Source organism: Rhagoletis zephyria, unplaced genomic scaffold (genome assembly GCF_001687245.7).
Source record: "Rhagoletis zephyria isolate East Lansing unplaced genomic scaffold, Rhagoletis_zephyria_1.1 Rzeph_scaffold_03420, whole genome shotgun sequence".
Taxonomy (NCBI): Eukaryota; Metazoa; Arthropoda; class Insecta; order Diptera; family Tephritidae; genus Rhagoletis; species Rhagoletis zephyria.
This window is the reverse complement of record NW_016160503.1, coordinates 32,611-45,944: the sequence shown is the minus strand read 5'-3', so window position 1 is coordinate 45,944 and position 13,334 is coordinate 32,611.

Sequence of the window (13,334 nt, the reverse complement as noted above, 5' to 3'; positions counted from 1 at the left end):
GCTGCACAGCAGCGGACGAAAGTAGTTGTGTCTCTTCTAATGCTCGGCCAGACAAATCTCTCGGTCATTAGCTTAACCGTGGCACGCACGCCTGGGCGTGAAAGACCATGCATCTTTTTAAGCAACATGTCTCTAAACTGTTTCGGAATGTATGGTCGGACGGTTGAAGTAGATGTATCGCATACCAATCGAGCGGCGCTGTTGGGAATTGGAAAATTCTTGAGAATGAGTGAACTAGTTTGCGTACCTGATTTGTTGAGTAGTGCTTGCAACTGCGTATCGGCTTGTTGTGCTTCTGCGACCTTTGTATAGTCGACTATTGCTTCGACCGATTGCATGCGCGAAAGTAGGTCTGCTGTCGCGTTGTCTTTGCCAGGCGTATGTCGAATGTCGGTTGAGAATTGACTGATAAAGTCAAGTTGGCGGATTCGACGAGGCGAAGTCTTCTCTGGTTTCTGACGAAATGCGTAAATTAACGGGCGATGATCGGTCACGATGTAAAATTTGCGCCCTTCGAGCATATAGCGAAAGTGACAAACGCCTTGGTAAACGGCCGTCAGCTCACGGTCGTATGTACTGTAATTCCGTTGCGCACTGCTTAGTTTTTTTGAATAAAAACCGAGCGGCTGCAGCTCACCATCGATGAGTTGATGAAGTGCAGCGCCAACGGAGGTGTCTGAAGCGTCGACGTATAGCGCTAACTCTGCATCAGCGGCGGGATGAGCTAACAGCGTCGCGTTTGCCAATTCGCATTTGCATCGTTCGAAGGCGGCTTCAGCATTAGCGTTCCATACGACGGGAGTGCGGTCGTTTTTTCGGTTTCCAGTGATGAGTTGGTGAAGGCAGGACTGGTATGACATAGCGTGCGGCAAAAACTTTCGGTAGAAGTTCACCATGGCTAAAAAACTCTTCAAACCCTTAGCAGTGGTCGGCTTCGGAAAGTCCTGAATTGCAGAAACCTTCTCGGGCAAGGGATGAATGCCTCGGGCGTCGATAAGGTGGCCTAGAAATTTCAGCTCGCTTTTGCCGAACTCACATTTTGATGGGTTAATAGCGAGATGATTTTCGCGAAGGCGCTGAAGTACTACTCTCAAGTCATGACGATGCTGTTCGCTAGACGTAGAGGCAACACAAATGTCGTCAATGTATGGGAAAACGTAATCTAACCCGCGCAAGGCATCGTTAATTACCCGCTGAAATGTCTGCGCAGCGTTGCACAGCCCGAACGTCATGAACTTGAATTCATATAAACCGAATGGTGTCGTAATTGCAGTCTTGGCAATGTCATCCTCGTGGATAGGCACCTGATGAAATGCGCGTTGAAGGTCGATTTTGGAAAAGATGGTCTTACCTCGCAAGTTGGCTTGAAAATCCGTTAAGTATGGAAGTGGGTATCGATCGGGGAGCGTCTGTGCATTTAAAGCACGGTAATCGCCGCATGGTCTCCAAGTCCCGTCGCCTTTTTTGACTAGATGCAGCGGGCTGGACCAATTGCTGCTTGACGGGCGGCAGATGCCTGCCTTCATCAGGAATTCAAACTCCTTCTTCGCTGCTTCCAACTTATCGGGGGGAGGACGTCTTGGTCGAGCGAACACGGGTTGACCAGTTGTTCTAATTCGATGCGTGATCGTACAATTCGTCGTTGATCCCTGCGGAGCTAACTTTGTGATGTCGGAAAATTCGCGCAATAAGGAAGAAAACGGGTTGGTCGCATCAAACGTTTTGATTCCGATCGTTTGAGTCATCGCCGAAGAAGTTAGGGGGGCACGAAGTTGAGTTACGTTGTCGATAAGTCGATTGCGGCGTAAATCGATCAGCAAGTCGTAAAATCGTATAAAATCTGCACCAATTATCGGAGTCGTGACGTCAGCGATAACGAAAGACCATTGGAAGTTGCGACGTAGCCCAAGATCAAGCGATATTCTTTTTTCCCCTATAACTCTGATTGGCGACCCATTCGCAGCATACAGCATCGTTGCCGTAGGTCGGATATCGTAACTTTTGGCCATGAGCGGGAGGACAGAAACATCAGCACCAGTGTCGATGAGGAATGTTCTCTTGGAGTGTTTGTCGTGCACCTGCAAGCGAAGCACTTCGCGCTCTGTGACCGTGTCTTCGCTACGACTCGTCACGCGCTCCAGGGGTCATGCGGGAGACGAGTTGGCAACAGTTGCAACTGTCGAGCGACTCTGGCGGTGACATGGGCTTCTACATTTGCGGGCATCTCGCCCGTACCTCTTATGGTACCAACATTCATCCAGCGCACCGGTTGATGTGCCAGCGGCTTGCGAACGATTACGGCTGCGAGAGCGAGGGTGAAAATTGTTTTGCCTGCGATTACGGGAACGCGAGCGAGATCTGAGCTTATCAAATTTCTTACTTAGTTCGTTAATGGCTGCACGAAGTCCCTCGATTTCGTTAGGTTGCGTTGTGTCAACTTTGTTGATGTGGCTAGGTGCTATGGCGTCTACGATCGAGTCAGCGATTTTGGTAAACTCAGCGGCTGTTCCGGATGAGGCGGCAACTACTGGCTGAGCAAGCTCTGGTAAACGTTTCGTCCAGAGCCCCTTCAGGGCTGCTTCCCCCAAAGTGCTACCAGCAACTCTTTTCATCTCGTAGTATAGCTCAGATGGTTTCTTGTCGCCCAGTGGTAACTCCGACAGAAGGCGGTTTAGGCGTCGCTGCTCACTGTCTGCAAAGTGGTCGATGATTTTTTGTTTGACGAAGTCGAACGTGTCGTTTTGCGGCAACGAGGCGATGACATCCCCTAGCTGCGCGATAACATTTGGGTCGAGCGCTGCCAAGATTGTCTCTGTCTTTTGCTTGTCGGTGGTGATGCCTGATGCGGTAAACCAAAAGTCCATCGTAGTGAACCAAGCTTCGATGTTGGTGTTACTCATTGGAGGTACTGGAAGTCGGGCGTACACTACTGCAACAGTGTTGGCGCCGCCGCCTGGCGACACCGGTGTATTGTTTGCAGACTCTGCTGTCGACAAACCACTGTCTACCATTTTTTAATTAAAGTCGATGTTAACCAAAAATTAAATATTGAAATCACGTGTCACCTTGCAAGGCGTTAGCAAGTGGCGTGATTTAGCGGAAGCCGAGAAAATACTTTTACGGAATGTGAGTTCCGTTACCCGAAAATTTACCGGTATGCAAGTGCAGTTACGTGCACAAAATTCAGCGGGGTCACCAGTTTCTGGAGGCTATGATGGTTGAGCCTCCGTAGAGGTTTGATATTTTCGCCGACTATTTATGTAAGGCAAAACAGTAAAAGCAATAAGAAAGATCGCTTCTATTAATGCCAATGTAGGTCAAATAATGAAATCTTTATTTTATAAAAACTTGAACAGCAAAACTTAGTTAGCGCGCGTGTGTACTATTTGGTTGCAGGAATCAGAAAGAAAAAATGTACAAGTGAGTATATGTAATTGACTTACAAAAAATAGCAAAATAAAATGAGAAGGAGAAATATGAAATGATGCAGGGTGCCACATATATCAAAAGAAAGATAAATCGATTGCCTTTCTTTTGATTATAATATTATTAAAATCGCTTAACTTTCTTATAGAAATTTTCCAACTTTTTAAACATCTATGTGCAAATGAGTAATACTAATAATAAGAAAATAAGCCAGCGCATATGTATGTATGTAAAAAATATATTTATTAATGTTAATTACAAGTTTTATTCATAATATTGATTATTAAGTATGTATATCATGCATTTTGAAAATAAATTTTGCAAAATAAAAATCAAAACATTTTAGGATTTTTTATTTAAAGTTCTAAGGTCATTTTGAATTGGCTGTGAAGAAAATGCAACCCTGAGCCGGCTGAAGGGGGCAATGCTGGACGAGTGTAGCTATATGTTTTCCTTACGAAGTATCTGAATGAGTGCGACAGTGATGCAAGGCTGACACGTACAGGGGGAAAGTGGTGACAATCTGCACACCGCCCATACAAATGTCACCAGTTTTGTCACCAGTTTTGAAGTGACCGAAACCCGCGGTTTCACCAGATTTTTCACCACTTTTGGCTGGCAGGGTAGTTGCGTTCCTTATCTCCCAGAAATAGTCAGAAAAAGTCCGAAGTAGTCAGATTTTGTCCAAAAAGCGTTCCTTAACTCGAAGTACAGTGACAGTGAAGAAGTGACAGTAAAATTGAGAGAGCAACACTCAGTGAGAGTGACTCTCTTCAGTCCGAAGTAGTCAGATTTAGTCAGAAGAATTTTTTCTGGCAAAATCCTGGAAAGTGTCAAAATCAACTGAGTTTAAATTAACGGAAATTAAAGAACACACAAAAAGTGAGAATAATATTAAAAGTAAAAAAATGGAATTGAAATTGGAAGGAGGGAAAAAATAATTGATATAGTAAGTGTTTATTGTGCTTGTGTAAATGTGTTTTGTACATACATTTCCATTCTTATTTGACGTTAGTTTTGTTGTTGCCATTCTTTGAACTAAAAATTTGGTTTTTTGGGTTCCGTTACTTTTCCTGTTATTCTATTGTAGTGAGCGCATTTTTCTTACGCTCTGGCATTTTGACACTTTTCAGATTTTAGTCCAAAAAGATAAGGAATGAACCTAATAGCTTTGTTTCTTAACGTATAATTATAACAAATTTTTACTGGATTCTGCTGGAATGTGTTTCTTAACACAAAAAATTTGCAGAAGAGAGCCAAAAAGAGAGCATAAGTAACCGAGAGAGTTGCAAATTTCTGCTGGCGAAATTTCTGCCAACAGAAATTTGCAGTCATATGTTTAAAAAGCTGCTGTTCAAAACGCACAAGGAAAAAGTTGGCAAGTTTATTTTACTTCGTTTTAATAAAACAAATAGAGTGCATCGTTATCAAAACACATTGAAATATTGCAGAATGTAAGGATTTGTGCATGCATTTGAAGATGTGTGTGTGTATACTGTGATTGCAAATTTCTGCTAGTTTTCGTTTCTTTACTTTTTCCTCATTCGATCTCTTTGTGCGTAAATTTATATTCTTCGCCAATCTGCTATCAACAGCTGTAAAAAGTTAAGAAACACTCCTAATTATCACTAGTTGCGTTCCAGCAGCAGGACGAATGGCAGGTTTTGCAGGATTTTACAGGAACAGCTGTTTTCGCCATTAATAAACCTTATGTAAGGTGTCGTGCGGGAACAGCTTCCTGTAAAATCCTGTAAATTCCTGCCACAGTATATACAGTAATAAACCTTTTCGCAGTTTTTCACCATTTGGTCCCCGAGGAGTAATTTTGGGTTGTGTGCAGCGTTTTCGTTTTGCACGCACGGCAACACTTAAGGCCGGTCCACATCCCAATAAGCACCAAAAAAATATTTCTCCAACCTTGGAGAAATTCATAGTTCTCAAGTTGATATCCAACATTCTCCAACTCATCTCTAACCGACGCGCAGATACGTAAAAAGTGATAGAGAAACGAATTTTTAATTATCAAGTGAAAAACGAAAGCTATATAAAGAGGAAAATTACCAACAAAAAGTAAATAATCTTCAAAGTATCCTCAAATAATCTGGAAAGAAAATAAAACGCGAAGTGAATCAAGTGGCAAAATTACTGTCGGACTGTATACTGAAGTGAATTATTATAATACGATATTGATTAACTACATAATACAAAAGGAGTAATAAAATGAAAAATTAATTCATCTATGTATGTCGCTTCAATCAAAAAGGTATAAGGTATTTTACTATTTCAATCTCAGTATTTCAATGATATGTTTGAGACCAATTGGAGAATTACATTGGAGTTCAAGTTGAGAACTAGCATTTTCTCAACTTGAGAAACAGTCCTTTTTTCATACAAAGAAAAATGCCCTTTTTGCTGAGAACGCTATGATCCTCCACTTGAGGTACTGTTGAGAAACAACATTGGAGATTTGAGAATTACCTTAGTTCAACTTAACCTCAAGTTGAGCTCAAACCTAAATGTTTATTGGGATCAGGGATGAAAAATTTAAATTTCAGATTGTACCTAATATCATAAAATAAATGTACCTAAATGAGACAGATTGTACCTAAAAAAAGTTACATCACTCATTTGTAGTTTTTTTATAAATTTTATTTAAAACATGAATAAAAAGGATGGATGTACTTTAAACATGATTCGTGTTTTTTTTTAACTGAGCCTATATCTATAGATTATAGTTTAATGGGAATCGGAGAAGCGTTGTTTTTGTCTAATTATGACTACTGAGAAATATTGCCGAAAAAGACAAAAAACACACTTTGCGAAGTATCTTTCTTTATCCAGCAACAACACGAAAAGTCTGCTAATTTATAATAATAATAATAGATTGGCGCTTACACATATGTTAGTGTTGGGCCGAGCTTTTCCTCCGATTTGTGGCGTCCGCCTTGATGTTGTCACACAAAGCGGAGGGACCTACAGTTTTACGCCGACTCCGAACGGCGATTATATTTTTATGAGAAGAATAGAAATACACTCGGAGGTTTGCCATTGCCTGCCGAGGGACGACCGCTGTTAAGAAAAAACCTTTTTTCTATATTTTTGCGATATTTCCTGGACCAGGGTTTGAACCCTGGTGCTGCGGAGTGGAAGCACGCACTGCTTACCACTACACCACAGCGGCCGACATGCTAATTTATGCGATTCCTTTTAATAGGTGCAACAAGTCTAGAGAAAATAATCTAATTGCCGTAAGTAACTTCGAAAGCATTTTAAATATATTTCCAGAAATCAAAACGCGAATATGGGTCAATAATAATAATTGTACCTAAAATCTACTGACTGTACCTAATGTACCTTTAAGTCATCAAACGTCGGAAAAAGGTACAATTGTACCTACTTTTTCATCCCTGGTCCACGTAGAAATTTCTCGTTGGCTTTGGCGTTGGCGTTATCATATCAACCAATACATTCAAACGAATTGTCAAATAAGCATATTTACAATTTTAGTTTTGTCTATCTGGATTACTGTATACTGTGATCCGGACGAGGTTTCAAGGATAATCGCAACAATTGGTGTCAGAAGTGGGATTGTTAAATAAATCCCGAAGGATAAACTTTTGAAAATGGCAAAAATTCAAGACCTAAAGGTCGAGGAACTCAAACAGAAGTTGGAGAAGCGAAATTTAGCAACCTCCGGAAGAAAAGTGGAGTTGCTATCTCGGCTGCGAGAGGCTATGGAAGCAGAAGGATTCGACGTGGGCAAATACGACTTCCAGGGTAAACCCGACGATACATCCGCAAAGGACGAACAGAAGGATGAGGCTGCATGTTCGTCGAAGGATGTGCATCAGACATCCGAGAAGGTTGAAGAACAGCAAAAGGCTCCTTCGTCGTCAACAGCTATGGACATGAACACGTTATTGGCTGTCATGTCACAGATTTCATCCCAGCTGCAAGTGCAGGAAACACGCATGTCATCGCAGCTGGAAGCACAGCTTGAAGCACAAAGGTCGCAGTTGTCGTCAGATGGTTCATCGCAGATACAAGCGCTGGAGACACGTATATCATCAGCGGTATCAGCACAGATGTCATCCCAATTGGAAGCACAGGACGCAAAGATTGCACAAATACAGGAAAAAATCGAAGAGAGACAGGACAAAGTCGAGGCTAAGATGGGCGAGTTAGAAGGTCGACTCCGAGACTTGCAGTTGAATCGTCCAGCCGCTTCGACGAACGCTCCCAAGGTAAAAACTCCATCCTTTGACATGGAGCATGGAGGATAAATCCGCTACTCTGTTCGTTGCATTAAAAGGACCTGCAGCGGAAATCTTGCAGACTATTCCTGACTGTGAAAGGAACAATTACGATGCATTGATGGGGGCCGTGGAAAGACGCTATGGTAGCGAGCACAAGCGACAGATCTAACAGATGTAGCTGGAGAATCGCTGCCAAAAGTCCAACGAGACTCTACAGGAATTCGCTTCAGAGATCGAGAGGTTGGCTCACTTGGCTATTGGAAACGCATCTGGTGAACACCTCGAAAGGGTAAAGATCCAGAGGTTCATCAACGGAATGCGGGACGTGTATACCAAGCGAGAGACGTACGCGAATCCAAAGCCAACATTTGCTGAAACTGTCTCGTATGCTCAGACGCGTGAAACGGCGGCGCTCCTAAGTAGACCAGCCTACAAAGCACATCGAGACAAATGAAATGCTGAAGAAGATTATCCAACTGCTGGGCGAGAAAAAGAATGGCTCTGGCAAATGTTTTAAATGTGGAAGCCAGCGATTGCAGCGCAAGTTCCAGTGGGCCCAGCAATTCAGCAGGACGCAAACGCAGGGCTGAAGGAGACAAAGCCAACTCCAATCAGTCGTTAAACTGAAACGAGTCAGCAGGAAGGGCCGCGTGCTGGCTCCAGAAGTTGAAGGGCCCATAATCTCCGTCTCACAAATTGGCCGGAAAGCATGCAACCTCACTGTTGGTGGACGTGTGAATGGGTAGGACCGAGTGCTGACAGTGGATACTGGAGCATCACATTCCATTATTCGGCCTGATGTGGCTACTTTTTATGTGAAGCCACTACCTGGAGCAAAGCTGCAGACTGCAACTGGTGAGCGAACCCAAGTGTTAGGAGAAGTACTATGCCTCGTACACGAAGTTTATTGTGGCAGACATTGTGGATGAAGTCATCATCGGCGTGGATTTCCTACTTGGGCGAGGCATGAATATTGACCTCCAGGGAATGATCCTAACCTATGAAGACAGAAAAGTGCCACTTAGGGTTGGTTACGACAACCAGTGCTGCAGCAGACGGTTGGTCTTAGAGGAAGTGCCGAAAATTCCACCAGAAACGGAAGTGGTTAGTTGGGCACAGGTTGACAGTGATGGAGACGAAATGGTTTCGTCAGGAGAAGGAAGCGGTTCACCGATACAGGAAAAGCGTGACGGTTTCACCAGCTCAGTGAAGAAGAAGTCGCAACAAGGAAGTGGTCATGGCAAGCCAGGCAGTGTTTCCGGCTGGAGGAAGGCCGCTAAACCATGGAAGCGGCTGTGGAAGCAGTAGCGCGCTTTGAAGTGTCCCGAAAAAGGTGGTCGGAAAAGGCGAGCAGTTAAGCCGGAAGCCAAGGATGAGGTTATACATGTCTGGTCAATGAGGTTGACGCCGGCGAAAGAGCGAGATGCGGAAACACTTGGCAAGTTTCAGCGTGAGGAACCGGATTTAGCAAGATGTGCTAAAGGCAGTGCAGCACGAAGGCAGGAGCCTGGGTGTCATGGACTGATGATGCGACATAGATCTGGCGAAAAGGGATCCCACGAGAAGAGACATGGTCTGGCCACCACCAGTGACAGAAGCACGAGCATGTGAGATGGTGCACTCCCGGAGATAATCCGGAAGCATCGTCTAGTAACGCATTGTGGTTGTACATGTCGCGGCAGAAGAAAAGCTTCACCTCCAAGCAAAGACGTGACTGGAAAGATCCGTTTACGATTGACAATCGGCTGGAGGACGCAGTGCATCGAATCCAGGCAATGGGGAGACCGAGGACCAAGATGAAAGTGGTCCACTTGGAAAGACTTGCAGCGGTTGGAGCGGCAAGTATGTCTGCTCGGGACGATCAGACTTGGTGGAGGGCAGTGTTGCGAATACTGCGGCAACACAAAGCGAACAACGAGAAATAGGCAGAATGTTCGAGGAATGATGTAAAATGTTCCACAAAGAGAAACGTCAAGTTTGATGAACACTGCGAACAGCGAGAGAAAGAGAATGAGCGATGAACTTCAGAACGTACGAGAGTTGCCATGAGTGCGAGCGCAGGTATATAAGAGCCACGACACAGCGGAGTTGGGGAGCTACAAGTCAGCAAGCTCCAAGTAAAGTGAGCAGAGAAGTGAGTTGCGAATAAGCAAGCTATAAGTTTAAGGGCCGGTTATTCAATGTCTGGTTAACACTAATCTGCGGTTAAACATCGTTACCGACGTCTTCGACTCCATGCATATAACAGGGAGTCGGTAACGTCGATAACGATGTTTACCCGCAGATCAGTGTTAACCAGACATTGAGTAACCGGCCCTATTGTGTTAACAAGTTTAGAAAAGCGTTGTTATTGCTTTAACAAGTATTGTAAAGTGTTTTTACTGTATTAGCGACCCTGCCATCCAAAAGTGGTGAAAAATCTGGTGAAACCGCGGGTTTCGGTCACTTCAAAGCATTTATTTAACAATCCAGCGATACGAGCCNGGTTGTACATGTCGCGGCAGAAGAAAAGCTTCACCTCCAAGCAAAGACGTGACTGGAAAGATCCGTTTACGATTGACAATCGGCTGGAGGACGCAGTGCATCGAATCCAGGCAATGGGGAGACCGAGGACCAAGATGAAAGTGGTCCACTTGGAAAGACTTGCAGCGGTTGGAGCGGCAAGTATGTCTGCTCGGGACGATCAGACTTGGTGGAGGGCAGTGTTGCGAATACTGCGGCAACACAAAGCGAACAACGAGAAATAGGCAGAATGTTCGAGGAATGATGTAAAATGTTCCACAAAGAGAAACGTCAAGTTTGATGAACACTGCGAACAGCGAGAGAAAGAGAATGAGCGATGAACTTCAGAACGTACGAGAGTTGCCATGAGTGCGAGCGCAGGTATATAAGAGCCACGACACAGCGGAGTTGGGGAGCTACAAGTCAGCAAGCTCCAAGTAAAGTGAGCAGAGAAGTGAGTTGCGAATAAGCAAGCTATAAGTTTAAGGGCCGGTTATTCAATGTCTGGTTAACACTAATCTGCGGTTAAACATCGTTACCGACGTCTTCGACTCCATGCATATAACAGGGAGTCGGTAACGTCGATAACGATGTTTACCCGCAGATCAGTGTTAACCAGACATTGAGTAACCGGCCCTATTGTGTTAACAAGTTTAGAAAAGCGTTGTTATTGCTTTAACAAGTATTGTAAAGTGTTTTTACTGTATTAGCGACCCTGCCATCCAAAAGTGGTGAAAAATCTGGTGAAACCGCGGGTTTCGGTCACTTCAAAACTGGTGACAAAACTGGTGACATTTGTATGGGCGGTGTGCAGTTTGTCACCACTTTCCCCCTGTACGTGTGAGACTTGCATCACTGTCGCACGCATTCAGATAATTCGTAAGGAAAACATATAGCTGCCCTCGTCTAGCATTGCCCCCTTCAGCCGGCTCAGGGTTGCATTTTCTTCACAGCGAATTCAAAATAACCTTAGAAATTTTAAATAAAAAATCCTAAAATGTTTTGATTTTTATTTTGCAAAATTTATTTTCAAAATGCATAATATACATAGTTAATAATCACTATTATGAATAAAAATTGTAATTAACATTAATAAATATATTTTTACATACGTACATATGTGGTTGCTTAATTTCTTATTATTAGTATTACTCATTTGCACATAGATGTTTAAAAAGTTGGAAAATTTCTATAAGAAAGTTAAGCGATTTCAATAATAGTATAATCAAAAGAAAGGTAATCGATTTACCCTTCTTTTCATATATTTTAACAGTTGCAAATCATTTATAGAGGTTCACAAAAATTCAGTTTCATTACAACTTTGCAACATTTTATTGCGTTTTTTCGACTCATATATAGACATTTTCAAAAGTTGCAAGATTTCTATAAAAAAGTTTAGCCATTTTAACAATATTATAATCAAAAGAAAGGTAATCGATTCACCTTTTTTTTGATATTTATTAACATTTGCAAATCATTTACACTAGTTCACAAAAAATCAGTTTTGTTACAAGTTTGCAAAATTTGACGAGTTTTTCACTTCTTACATATAGATCTTTTCAAAAGTTGCAAAATTTCTATAAATTAGTTAATTGATTTTAACAATATTTTAATCAAAAGAAAGGTAATCGATTTACCTTTTTTTTGATATTTATTAACATTTGCAAATCATTTACACTAGTTCACAAAAAATCAGTTTTGTTACAACTTTGCAAAATTTGACCACTTTTCCACTGCTTACATATAGATCTTTTCAAAAGTTGCAAAATTTCATTAATTAGTTAATCGAATTTAACAATGTTATCATCAAAACAATGGTAATCGATTTACCTTTGTTTGTATTAGTAGTTAAAAAATATTTTAAGTGGTTTACAAAAATTCACTTATATTCTTATAACTTTGCAAAATTTTACCACTTTTTCACTGTTTATATATAGCTGTTTACAAAAGTTGCAAAATTGTTATGAAAACGTAGAGCGATTTTAACGGTGTTATAATCAAAAGAAAGGTAGTCAGTTTACCTTTCTTTTGATATGTATTAACAGTTGCAAATCATTTATGGTGGTTCGCAAAAATTAAGTTTTCTTACAACTTTGCAAAATTTGACAAGTTGGACCTACACTTTGAAGGTGCTCCTGGCGTTGAAGGTGCTGAGGGCGGAAGGTACTCATGGTGCTCCTGGCGATGAAGAAGCTGAGGGTAGAAGGTACTGGTGGTGCTCCTGGCGATGAAGAAGCTGGGGGCAGAAGGTTCTAATGGTGCTCCTGGCGATGAAAATGCAAGCGTTGAAGGTGCTGATGGTGAACCCAAATCTGTAAACAAACAAAAATATCAATTAAAATTTATAAACATATAAAAAGTTTCAATACATACCTTAAGAATGTGACTAAGTCGCTGCTGTTTTGCTATCTAAAAGAAGAAATAACATTATAATTAAATAAAATTGTTAAATACGTATTCTTACCTTCAAAATTTTCGCAAAGTGACATTTCTTCACAGTATGTATACTGTCATCAAAACTCCGATGTTTCTAACTTGCTCGCTCTAATGCATAGAATTCTTATTAGAGTACGAATTCTTATCGGGTATGCAGCTCTAACAAAGGGACATTTTTTTGACAGTTCGAACAAAAAATTTGTAAGTGTGTGGGTGAGATGACTAAAAAGTTGTGAATGTGTTTGTAAATCGTTTGAATTTCAGGAGAAAGTGGGGAGCCGTGGCTGCCAGGGGAGTATTGTAAATTGTTTTTTGTACAATAAAGTTAATTGTACTACAATTTAGTCATCGTTAGCATTTATTTAACAATCCAGCGATACGAACCGAAGAATATTTTGGAAATTCGGACGACGTTTCAAGGATAATCGTAACAGTTGGGGTGTTCACAGTTCGTTCCAAATTGTGTCTGAAAATGTAGACGTCTACATTTTGAGACATTTTTAGCATCAAACTGTGAGCACCCCTTTCTAGTAGTCGTCGCAAAATCGTCTCAAAACTTTGCTGGTGTTGCCAGACATTTCTTCCTCGCATGCATTTTTTATATGTCGCCTTTCGAGTTTTTTTCTGAAAAATTGTAATTATTTAACTTAATTACCAATTCGTAATATTTGTTATTTCTTTTCCTTGATTTGTTTCTTTTTATCAGAAATTGCG